Source organism: Lissotriton helveticus, chromosome 1_1 (assembly GCF_964261635.1).
Source record: "Lissotriton helveticus chromosome 1_1, aLisHel1.1, whole genome shotgun sequence".
NCBI classification, from domain to species: Eukaryota; Metazoa; Chordata; class Amphibia; order Caudata; family Salamandridae; genus Lissotriton; species Lissotriton helveticus.
Window position 1 is genome coordinate 248,844,970 of NC_136057.1, and position 12,532 is coordinate 248,857,501.

The window sequence follows — 12,532 nt, forward strand, 5'->3', positions numbered from 1 at the left end:
AGTGTATCCAGTCTGCATGTGGGTGAAGTCGCCACGGAAGCTGACACTTCGGTTTATCCTTTCACCTGCCCAGGGATATTCAACGCCACCAGATGCGAAATAAAGCTTAACTGCAACCGCGTGGCACCTTGGCATGTGCAACTGCATTTGCACCAATCAGCATAGCTGCCAAATGAACCCATGACTTGTGTCGATTTTTAGCCATCAGCACCTTGCATTGTGGTGCATGTAGTTTAACTTTTAACATCCTATATAGTCAAATGTTGCTTTATGTAAAGTATTCTTGGCCTAAAAGCAATGATTGTGTAGCGTGTGACATGGGGGTTTGCAACAGCTAAGCTATGGGCCAGTGCATCTTACTACATTCAATCTAAGACCTTTTAACATGCTGTTCCAGTCCAGGTTTTTCTCCATGAGTCCTGGGACTTGTAGTCCTGCATATAATGGAATAAGCAAGACAACCAGTCCCACAATTCAAAGACAACACCTGACCTGGAGCAGCACATCACCCACGGATCTGGGAAACTTGACGGGGATAAGTTATGCGTAAAACTCAGTGCACACATCTGATGGGCAACATTGTGAGAAAAGCACAGCTCATGCATAGTTCGGAAGCTGTCTTTGAGTATTCGATTAGGAAAAGTTTAAATAACAAAGGCGCATAAACACTTCGGGGCAGATTTACAAGCGGTTGCGCCACTTTTCGTCACTTTTCCCATGTTAAAAGTGGCGCAAGGGGCTTGTAAATCTGCCCCTTTACACCTACGGAAACAGAAACCTAAATTTGCAAATTCCGCGTGTGAGTAGCTGATCCAGGCCGGATTTCTTTGCTTCATTTTGGGGCTTGCAGTGCTTCTGATCCCACCATACAATGAGGAGCACAAGACTCGGGTGCAAACAAAGACCCTGGACTGGATACCACAGAGGTCTGTGTCTTGAGTAAGGTCATCAGATAATGAGGCGCAGGGCTGCGGTGTTTCATTAGTGTGACTCTTTTTTTTTTTTTTTAAGTTTGAAGTTTATTAAGGAATGAAATAAAAAGCAGTAGCAGTACAGGAAAAAACAATCATAAGTTATAAAAAATCACAACTTTTCTCTTACATTACAGTAGAATTATGCATAAAAATAAAAAGAACAACATGAAATGAAGAAATGCTAGAGTATCGAGGAGAAAGGAAAAAATCATTAAAATATAAATCTGAAAAATAACAATAAGTAAACATAGTGTGTAACAATAAATTTATATATATGAAGACAAAACATTCATGGTGGTTTTTGAACCTCGACATTGCGTAATGGAGAAATGGGAGGTGGTCTGGAGATCTGGGACAAATATTCGGTAAGGGGGATCCATAAAAGGTCACGTTGAATTGCTAGGGAAATAGGTGATACAAAATTTGTGTCTAGACGATGGTTAAAACATACTGCATTCCACCATGCAGTGAAGGAGACATCATTAGCCTGTTTCCAATGTGATGTAATATGATGAAAAGCTATGGCAATCAGGAGGTCCAGTAGTTTGAGTTTGAGGTGGGATCCAGGAAGATCAGGGGAAAGGGAACCTAGAAAAATATGAAGGATGGAAAAGGGATGAGTGATGTTGAAAAGTTTTTGGATTTGGGACCAAACTAAATGCCAGAAATGGAGAATGGGGGGGCATTCAAAGAGCATGTGTTTCAAATCAGCTATAGGACAAGAACAGGACCAACAGGTGGAAGGAGTGTCTGCTGAGAAAGATGATAAAATAGAGGGAGTATATAATGTACGATTATAAAGAAAAAATAAGGTTTGGGTAGTATTGGCAGCTCTAGACGTTTTGTGAATTTTAGACCAAATTTTATCCCAAAAAATAGGGAGCCAGTTTTGAGACAAGTCTTTTTCCCAAGCCAACTCAACTTTAGATTTCGAGCGTTCAGTCGATGATTGTAAAGTTTTATAAAGAAAAGAAGCAGAGGGGGATTGGTCAAGGGCATTAGAGATAGAAAGATGAGGTATAGGGATAGAATTGGTGTTGGGAAGATCGGAGAGATATTGGAGAAGTGATGGGATTAGCGATAAATATTGTTTACGGGTAGAGGAAGGTAATGAAAATTGTTCTTGAAGAAGGTGAAAGGGGAGAGGAACAGCATCAGAAATAAGTTGAGAAATCCATTTTAAACCACGAGAGTGCCAAGATTTCCAATAGAGAGAACGATTGCGAATTTGAAGATGCTTATTATGCCAAATGGGTTGAGTGTGAATAGAAGAAGTAGAAGGATAAGAGGATAATAAATAAGGTTGAAGAAGGGAGCGAGTCCGGGAAATTATAGGAGATCGAAGAGAGGAGACATTAGAGGAAAAGGAAAGAACTTCACTGATGTCATAGGGATGAAGGAAGGATGTTTCTAGCGTGAGCCAAAGTGGAGGATAATACGGAAGATCAGAAGAGAGCCAGCGTAAAGCTTGTTTTAAAGAAAAGGCAGTATGGTATGCTTTAAAATTGGGGAATTTAACACCTCCCATAGATTTATCCCTCTTCAAAACAGAAAGAGCTATTCGAGATCTTTTCCCTTTCCATAAAAATTTCAGCAAGATAGAATCTATTAACTTAAAGTAGTGAAATGGAATGCGAATAGGAATCATAGAAATGGTGTAGAGAACCAAAGGCGCCAGCATCATTTTTATGGAGTCCAATCGCCCCCACCAAGAAAGAAAGAGAGGATTCCAACGTGTAGTAGAAGTAGTGATCTTAGTAGAGAGAGATTCAAAATTAAATTTTAGGGTATCAGAAAGGCGAGGGGCAAACCAGACACCCAAATATTTAATCTTAGAGGGTTGCCAGGAGAATCCAGATGTGTCAAATAGATGTTTGTGGCATAATGGGTTCAAGGGGAGTATTTCACACTTTTCCGTATTAAGTTTATATCCAGATACGGTAGAGAAAGCAGATACTTGATTAAGGAAGGAAGGCAAGGTTGTTTGAGGGTTGGAACAGTAAAATAAAATATCATCCGCGTAGACCGATAACTTAACCTGTTGTTGGGAGTTATATTGAAAACCAGAAATGTGGTCATCTCGTCTGATTTTAGTTAAGAAGGGCTCTAAAGCTAGAATAAAAAGAAGAGGGGATAGAGGACACCCTTGGCGGACTCCTCTGTGAAGTGGAAAATAATCAGAAGTAATACCGTTGGCAAAGATGGAGGCATGGGGGCTGGAATAAAGTAAGGAAACAAGAGAAATGAATTTAGGTGGAAAACCAAACCAACGAAGAGCTTGAAACATAAAATCCCATCCTATTCTATCAAAGGCCTTCTCGGCGTCGAGAGAAATGGCAGCTAGAGGAGATGGAAGAGAGGTCGCTTTAGTTAAGATGTTAAAGAAAACACGAGAATTATCGGACGATAAGCGACCCTTAACGAATCCGGATTGCTCCGGGCCAATGAGTTCTGGTAGGAGAGGATCAAGTCTAAGGGCTATAATTTTGGCGAAAATTTTATAATCAGTGTTTACCAGGGAAATTGGGCGATAATTTTTACATAACGTATGATCTTTACCTGGTTTGGGTATGAGACAAATTAATGCTTCCTGAAAAGATCCCTGAGAGGATCCAGATTGGACAAAGGACTGAAATAATAGTAAAAGTTTAGGGAGGAGAAGGGAGGAGAAGTGATTGTAAAACTCAATAGTAAAACCGTCCGGTCCCGGGGCCTTGCCTCTACGGAGGATCGAAACCGCACGTGAAATTTCAGAAGGGGAAATGTCCAAATCCAAGGATTGAAAATCAACATGAGAAGATTGAGGGGAGGGGATATCTTGGAAATATGATAAAATGTCAGCAGGATCAGGGCTAGACTCAGGAGTGTATAAAGTTTGGTAAAATGAGACAAACTGAGCTAGAATATCTTTGTCTTTGAATTGAGAAACTCCGGCAGCATCTAGCAAGGACTCAATCTTCGTTCTTTCTTTGCGTATTTTTAAGTAGTTAGCCAGAAGTTTGCCCATTTTGTTCTGACCTCCATAATAGCGGGAGTTACATTTAAGAAGAGAATTGGAAGCTGCGTTAGTAGTAAACCTATTAAACTCAATTTTGGCAGAGAGAAGTTCACGAAGTGAAGATTCAGAGGAAGATTTATAATATGTATATTCTAATTTCTTTATTTTATCCAAAATTTGAGTTGACTTAAGAATCGACTGTTTTTTCTTTTGAGAGACAAAATTAATGATAAATCCCCTAGCGGCTGCTTTAAAAGAGTCCCAAACAGTGACAAAGGAAGACTCAGGGAGGTGATTCAATGTAAAAAATTCAGAGGCGAACGTCTTAAATTTAGTGGTGAAAATGGGGTCCAAAAGTAGAGAATTATTAAATCTCCAACGTCCCGAAGTAGGGGAAAAGGGGATAAGGTCAATATCGACAAAAACGGGGGCATGGTCTGAGATTAGAATGGAACCGATTTCTGAATGGGTGACTAGTTGTGCTAGGGATTTACTAAGAAATAGATAATCTATACGAGATTGTGAATGATGGGTGGGGGAATAAAACGTATATTCTTTAAGGTCAGGATTACATAATCTCCAAATGTCAACTAGAGCATAGTTTTGAATCGAGGTAATAAATTGGGAATGCATCGTGGAAGGGATAAATTTGACTTTGGAATTTCTATCAAGAAAAGGGTCTAGGACTTGGTTGCAATCACCACCAAAAATAACATATTGTTCATTAAGAGTAACTAATTTATCAGAAATAGCAGGCCAAAACAACTTATCAACACCTGTAGGTGCGTAAACATTAAAGATAACAATAGGTATTTTATCAATAAGGAGCTTAGTAATAACCCAGCGGCCATTATCATCATGTTCTTGAGTAACAACAGAAACATTTAACCTCTTATGACATAAAATAACAGTACCATTTTTTTTACCTGAAGCAGGAGAATGAAATACATGTCCTACCCAGCTGCGTTTAAGTTTAGTAGCTTCTGTGTCCGAAAGGTGGGATTCTTGTATAAGAGCTACATCGGCCTTAAGACGTGCCAAATGAGTGAGGACACGTTGGCGTTTAATGGGGTTATTCAACCCTTTAACATTCCATGTAACTACTCGGAATTTGTAATCTTAGTAAAATGATATGAGGTAAGATATAGTAAGATAGAAGTAAGAAATTGAAGAGAAGTGGAAGAAAAATGTGAGAAGCAGGAAATGTAAGAGATAAGGAGCAAAAGAAAATAAAGATGATAAAGTAAAGGAATAGAAGAGAAAGAATTGAGTAAAGGAAGAGAAAAGAGAAATAACTAGAAAAGATAGAGCAATGAGGACAGAGAGAAGTAACATTATAACTAACAACGAAGAAAGCAAGAAAAATGAGGGATGACGACGCCAGAAGAAGACGACATCAACAACGGAGACTCACATCGTCGAACACCGGAGGAACCAGCGAAGGAACAAATGAATGAACATATGAATACACCAGGTTGGAGAGACACAAGGTTGGGATCTGCGGAAAGATAAAAAATTGGAAAAAATATTAGAAATACATACGAGAAATAAGAGGAGAAGAGAGTATTCCAATAATTGAACAACGGGTGGAGGATATAGAAATATAGGAGGTATTTAGTGAAACACAAGCATTAGAAACAAAAGACGGCAGGAGACATATAGGGAGACAAATCGAGAGAGCAAGATAAAACAAAAATGGTTAGACAGGTCTTGCAGTGTCCATGTGAACAGCTTCATGACGACGAAGGAACTCCTCCAGGATGAGTGGATCTTCAAAAGTAGTTGTTTTTTCTCTGTAGGTCACTTTGAAAAGGCAAGGATGTAGCAGTCCATATCGAGCGCCAAGATCTCTCAAACGCGGTCTTAAATCAAGGAACTGCTTCCGACGATCAGCTGTGACTTTAGCAACGTCCTGAGAGAGGTATAGCCTGTGACCTTCCCATATAATTTGTTTTTTAGTCTTTGCTGCTGATAATACTTGGAGAAGATCAGTATACTGGAGGAACAGCATGATGACTCCTCTGGGTTTGGTGGAGACTTTAGGACCAAGTCGGTGCGCACGTTGAATGTTAAGAGAGGTGGAAGAAGGAAGATCCAAAATTTTTGGTAAAAATGTTTGGAAAAAGGCTGTCGGATTGGATCCTTCTGTAAGTTCCGGAAGATTATAAAGGCGAAGGTTATTCCTCCTGTTGCGATTTTCCAACTCCTCCGACTGTCGCTTCAAGAGAGAGATATCCTTTTCTAAAAGTGTAATTTTTGCGCAGGAATTATGAAGAGTTTCTGTAGATTGTTCCACCAATAAAACCCTCGATTCCAGAGTAGACCATTTGTCGTGAAGGAACTGCAAAGTTTTAGTCGTCTCAGCCATGAAGGGTTTGAGTGCCCGGAGCTCCTCCAAAATAAGATCCATCGACGCAGCATGCGCCGAGGAGTCTGGGGATGGAGGGGTTGTTTTCAGACGTTTTATTGAGGTATTTTGAAGATTCTTACTTGTTGTATTAGTTTTCGGAATTGCGCCGTGAGCATTGTTAGGTTTAATGGGAGCAGAGTCCTCCATAACTTGAGGCGCAGAGTCAGAGTCTGAGGAATGCTGTGGTTTAGCTTTGGATGCTGTAAGCTTGAGATTGCGAAGCTTCCCCATAAATAACGGAAAAAAGAAGAGTAATGACACCACACCTTATCAAGGAATGCAGAAATTAAGCACAATGTTCAGCAACAAAAAATATATATTGTCTCCTCAGGGAAATCAGGAAGATTGTGGAGGGAGAAAATCACCTCATGGCTAGGAGAAAAATAAACTGAAACGCTGACATAACCTAAAAGTCAATGTGAAGCTGCGTGACAGAACGATGTAAAAAGTATGTGAACACGCATGAGTAAATAGCGTTCAGTCAGGAGATAAGAAAAAACATCGTTATTCCCTGTCATTGAGGCAACACATACACTCCACAAATGCAGCGGTAAAGTGATGGAGAAGAGACAGTAGAGTCAATAGTTCATGATATAAAAAACAACCGCATGACGTATATTTCAGTGGAAAAGCGGCGTATGAAGAAAAGGAACGGTGCGCGCCGTGACTGGCAAAAATGGCGGCCGCTGAAGAGCGAAGCGCGTCAGTGTTGATAAAATCTGACACCGCCGGTTTAGAGGAGAGCAGCTTAGTTCACTCCGCTCACCTCATGTTCCGGCGGCGGTATCTGGTAACAGCGCTCGCATTTGCTTGGCGAATGCGGGGAAAATCGCCGGTTCCGGTGGACGACTGTCGGAGCTCCGCTATTAAGCCGCCATCTTGTGCGGCGTTCAAGCCACGCCCTCATTAGTGTGACTCTGACACGCCTCAGCCATGTTTCTGCTCATCCTCTAAGCCTCCCTTTCACATCTTGGCTCCCGAGACGAGATGGTGCTGATTAAATTACTCGTTACATACTTGTTGCAGTCAGAAGTTCCCCTTCCTCCTTTCTCCTGGCCTCAGGCCTCAGACACCCGTAGCTCTTTTTACTTAAATCCCCCACGTGTTTCCCAGTGAAGAACTGTGTCTAACTAGAAATGTGTGCACTGCCTTTGCTTGGAAAGTACCCTTGTTTCACAGGTTATGAACTTTTCTTATTCTTACTAAAGTCTTCCAGCCGTGGATTGTATGTGAGCAGACTTTCTGTAACAAAGGTGAAACCCAGCGATAGACCAGAAGAGATTCTGACAGGGGTTTCCGTGCATTGTGATCAATGCAGTAAGTGCTCTCAGAGGTGAGGCTTGGGTGGCACCCGTGTATGCCACTAACTGCCCATCCCATGATGGCTGCGCATTCCTTGGAGCCATAGAGGTGCACCAGCAACGCCTGCCGAGCATGGCCAGAGTGGTTGCTGGCAATGCATGCTATGATGGCCTTCCCAGTTAATCCACATGGACCTTATTACTTTCTAAGGTCGATGGCTGGAGGTCAGGTTACCATCCTGTGTTTAGGAACTGGTGGGGGGGTATACTCCACCTTCAATCAATCAATCAATCAGGATTTATAAAGCGCAGCTAATCACCCGATATGAGATCCAGGCACTCTCCTTTCTGTGGTACTTCGATCCCGCAGGAGATTCACTTTCTAAGTTCCCTTGGAGGGAAGGCGATGGGCCATTGTTAGAAAGGCGATCCCGGGGGAGGCAGAAGGTGTCTGACTGACCACCCCTAGGTCCACCCCTCCGTCGAGAAGTAGCCGAGCGTTAGCGAGAGGCCTCCTGGGTGAGGGTCCTCTCCTAGGTTAGTACAGCAGGGTAACAACAACACTACAAACGGACACCACACAAGAGGTTCAGTTGTTAGGCTTTATCAAGAATAAAGGTTGCTGGGTCTCAGCGGTATATACAGGCAGATCGCGGGATCTGTAGAGTCTCGTAGGAGGGACAGGGTAGCGGGACAGTCTCGGTATGGATCCAGGAAGGGATACCCTGCGCACAGCTCTCAATCCTCGAGCCGGGGGTTCCGAGAGGTCGAGCCGCGGCAGCGCCAGCAGGACTCGATAGGTGGTTTTAACGGAGAGGAGGCCGCGGCAGCGCCAGCAGGCTCTCAAGATAGTTCAGCCGCGGCAGCGCCGGCAGGCTCTCAAGATGGTTCAGCTGCGGCAGCGCCAGCAGGCTCTCAAGATGGTTCAGCCGCGGCAGCGCCAGCAGGCTCTCAAGATGGTTCAGCCGCGGCAGCGCCAGCAGGCTCTCAAGATGGTTCGGCCGCGGCAGCGCCAGCAGGCTCTCAAGATGGTTCAGCCGCGGCAGCGCCAGCAGGCTCTCAAGATGGTTCAGCCGCGGCAGCGCCAGCAGGCTCTCAAGATGGTTCAGCAAAGGTGGGCCGCGGCAGCGCCGCAGGCTCTCAGGGTCTCTTCAGGTTACAGGCAAGGAGTTCTTCTGGTGTCGGCCGTGACTGCGTCAACAGGGCTTCCAGTCCAGGATACATCTGGCGTCCTACTCCGGGGCCGGCCCAGATATAGGACTGGGGTCCTTTGATGTCCGGACCCTCACGCCTGGGGGTCAGAGGGGCCGGGATGATGGTGTCCAGACACCCAGCAGGAGGGTGGGGCCAGCACCCAGGGATGCCGGAGGTGATCGAAACCAGGCGTCCGGGGACGGCTGGAGGGCCATCGAAACTCCCTTTTCTCCGGGATCTGTCGAGTGGCCACTCGACCACCTGGGTGGATCTTGGTGCCTCGATGTCTGGGCTTCGCTGGGGCCTGGGCCGGGGCCGAGGCCACGTGGTCGTGACGTGGTGGGCCCAAGATGGAGTCGGGCGCGGCCTCGTGCTTAGGTCATGAGGGGCCCATGATGGAGCCAGGCCGGTAGTGGGGGTCCGGGATGGTGACCGGACCACCATGTTGGGACGTGCAGTGTCGGGCAAAAGGGCTGCCCGATGCCGGGTGGAGGGCCGATGTCGTCCTGGGCCCGCCCTGCGGGAGGGTTAGGACCACGCCATGAGGCCGGGTCCAACACACGTCCCCCCCAGCTGAAGGCAGGGGAGAGTCACCCATCTTCTTGGGGATTCTCCTCGCCGAGGCGGAAGAATCGGGACAGGCCGTCAGCATTGGCGTGGTCGTTGCCGGGGTGATGCTCCACAGTGAAGTCCATCCCTTGCAGGGAGATGGACCATCGCAACAGTTTCGGGTTTTCTCCCCGCATCTGCATCAACCACCGCAGGGGCCGGTGGTCGGTCTGGACCCGGAAGTGGGTGCCGAAGAGGTAGGGTCGGAGCTTCTTTAGTGCTCACACGACGGCGAAGGCTTCCCTCTCGATGGTGCTCCAGCGCTGTTCTCTGGCCAACAGCCGCCGGCTGATGAAGGCAACGGGAAGGTCGATTCCCTCAGGGTTCACTTGTGAGAGGACCGCCCCAATGCCGTGTTCCGAGGCGTCGGTTTGGACCACAAACTCTCGGCTGTAGTCGGGGGCCTGGAGCACCGGGGCGGTGCACATGGCAGTCTTTAGAGCCTCGAAGGCTGTGTGGCACTCTGGGGTCCAGCGCACCTTTTGGGGTAGCCTCTTGGAGGTCAGTTCTGTGAGGGGCCCCACAATGCTTCCATAGTCCTTTATGAAGCGCCGATAGTATCCTCTGAGCCCCAGGAAGGCTCGGACGGCCGTTTGGGTGATCGGGGTCTCCCAGGCCCGGATGGCGTCAATCTTTGGCTGGAGGGGAGCCATCAGGCCGCTCCCCACTTGGTGTCCCAGATACGTCATGGATCCTTGGCCGATCTGGTACTTGCTGGCCTTTATTGTTAGTCCGGCCCGTCGGAGGGCCGACAGGACCTCCCGGAGGTGGGTCAGGTGCTCACCCCAGTGGCGGCTGTACACCGCAATGTCGTCGAGATAGGCGGCACTGAATTCTCCTAGTCCGGCCAGTACCCGGTTCACGAGTCTCTGGAAGGTGGCCGGGGCGTTTTTCATGCCGAAGGGCATCACTTTGAAATGGTAGTGGCCATCAGGGGTCGAGAAGGCTGATCGCTCCTGTGCTCCAGGGGTGAGGCCGATCTGCCAATACCCCGCCGTGAGGTCGAAGATGCTGAGATATTTGGTGGCCCCCAGCGATCGATCAGTTCATCTGCCCGGGGATGGGATGGGCGTCGGTCCGGGTGACTGCATTCAGCCCCCGGTAGTCAACACAGAACCGGAGCTCCGGGGGTGTGCCAGGGACGGTGGCTTTGGGGACCAGGACAACCGGACTGGCCCAGGGACTGTCGGAGGGTTCGACTACCCCCAGAGCTAGCATCTTGGCCACTTCGGATTGAATGCAGGCCCGAACTCGGTCGGGCACTCGGAAAGCTCGGTGTCTTACAGGCGGGTTGTCTCCGGTGTCCACATCGTGGACACACCACGGGGTGACTCCAGGGGTGAGGGAAAACAGGTCTGCAAATTGCCCCAGCAACTCCCGGCAGTCTTGGTGCTGTTCTGGGGTCAGGGTAAAGGAGAGCGTGACCCCTTCGACGGAGCCGTCCTTCTCGGTGATGCTCATGAGATCGGTACGGGTTCGGAGTCGTCTTCAGCTCCGTCATCGGTCGCTAGCAGCAGACTTAGTTCCTTGCAGGCGAAGTGTGGCTTGAGCCGGTTAGCGTGCAGAACCCGGAGGGGGTTCCGGGGGGATTCCAGGTCCACCAGGTAAGTGACGGGGCTCGTGCGCTCTACCACTTTGAAGGGCCCCGTCCATTTGTCCTGGAGGGCGCAAGGTTCAACCGGGGACATGACCCAGACTTGCTGGCCTGGCTCGAATTCGATGGATGAGGCGTTCTGGTCATACCAGCGTTTCATTTACTCCTGACTGGCCACGAGGTTGGCCTCGGCAAGTTCCCGGACCTTCTGAGTCTGGTTGCGGAGGGTCAGGAGGTACCGGTAGACATCTGGGGGGGCACCTCGGACAGTCGTCTCCCAGCCTTCTTTGACCAGGCTGAGGGGGCCTCGGACCGGGTGCCCATACAATAGTTCGAAGGGGCTGAACCCCAGGGACTTCTGGGGTACCTCTCGATACGCAAACAGGAGGCAGGGCAGCAGGACGTCCCATCTGCGTCATAGGGGCTCGTCTAAACCTTTGATCATCCCCTTCAGTGTTCGGTTAAACCGTTCTACAAGTCCATTTCCTTGGGGGTGATACGGGGTGGTGAACTTATATGTGACCCCGCACTGTTGCCACAGGGATCGCATATGCTTGGAGATAAAGTTGGTACCCCGATCACTCACGACTTCTCGGGGGAAGCCGACTCTGGAGAAGATCCCCATCAGCGCTCGGCCTACTACGGGGGCCGTGATGGTCTGGAGGGGGATGGCCTCAGGATAGCGGGTGGCATGGTCCACCAGAACGAGGATGAAGCGGTGCCCCTGAGAGGTGCGGGGGTCCAAGGGTCCCACAATGTTGATCCCCACTCTCTCGAAGGGGGTGGTGACCACAGGAAAGGGCTGGAGTGGGGCCTTGACTTTTCCCCCGCTCTTCCCGCTGGCTTGACATGTCGGACAGGATCGGTAGTGGTTGTGCACATCGTTGCGCATCTTCGGCCAGTAGAAATGGGTCACCAGGCGGCTGTAAGTTTTATCCTGCCCCAGGTGCCCGGCGAGGGGCACGGCGTGTGCCAAGTTCAAGAGGAAGTCTCTGAAACGGAGGGGAACGACCAGTACTCGGCTGGCCCCTAGTTCGGCAACTTTCTGCTCGCTGTAGAGAAGGTCGTGGTCCCAATAGACCCAGTGGGACCCCGAGGGGCCTCCAGCGGCTTGAGTGGCAGCTTGTTGTCGGATCACTTCGAGGGAGGGACAGGTTTTCTGTTCCTGCCGGAATTGGTCGCGGGTGGGGCCACCTTCTTGGCGCCATTGAGCTAGTTCTGGAAGGTGGCCGAGCTCGGTGAGGTCTTCAGGGTTGGGCCCCTGGGGGCCAGGTTCAAGGTCGGCGTCCTCGGGGACGGGGGGCGGTGGCGGTGCGGGCCACTCTGGTTCCTCGGTCGGAGCATCCTCCGGTGGGGCGAAGGCTCGGGCGGACATGGAGCGGGTGGTCGCACAGACCCACTCTGGAAGGCCTAGCATCCCCAGATGCTCTCTCCGCTCGACGCTGGCCCAGG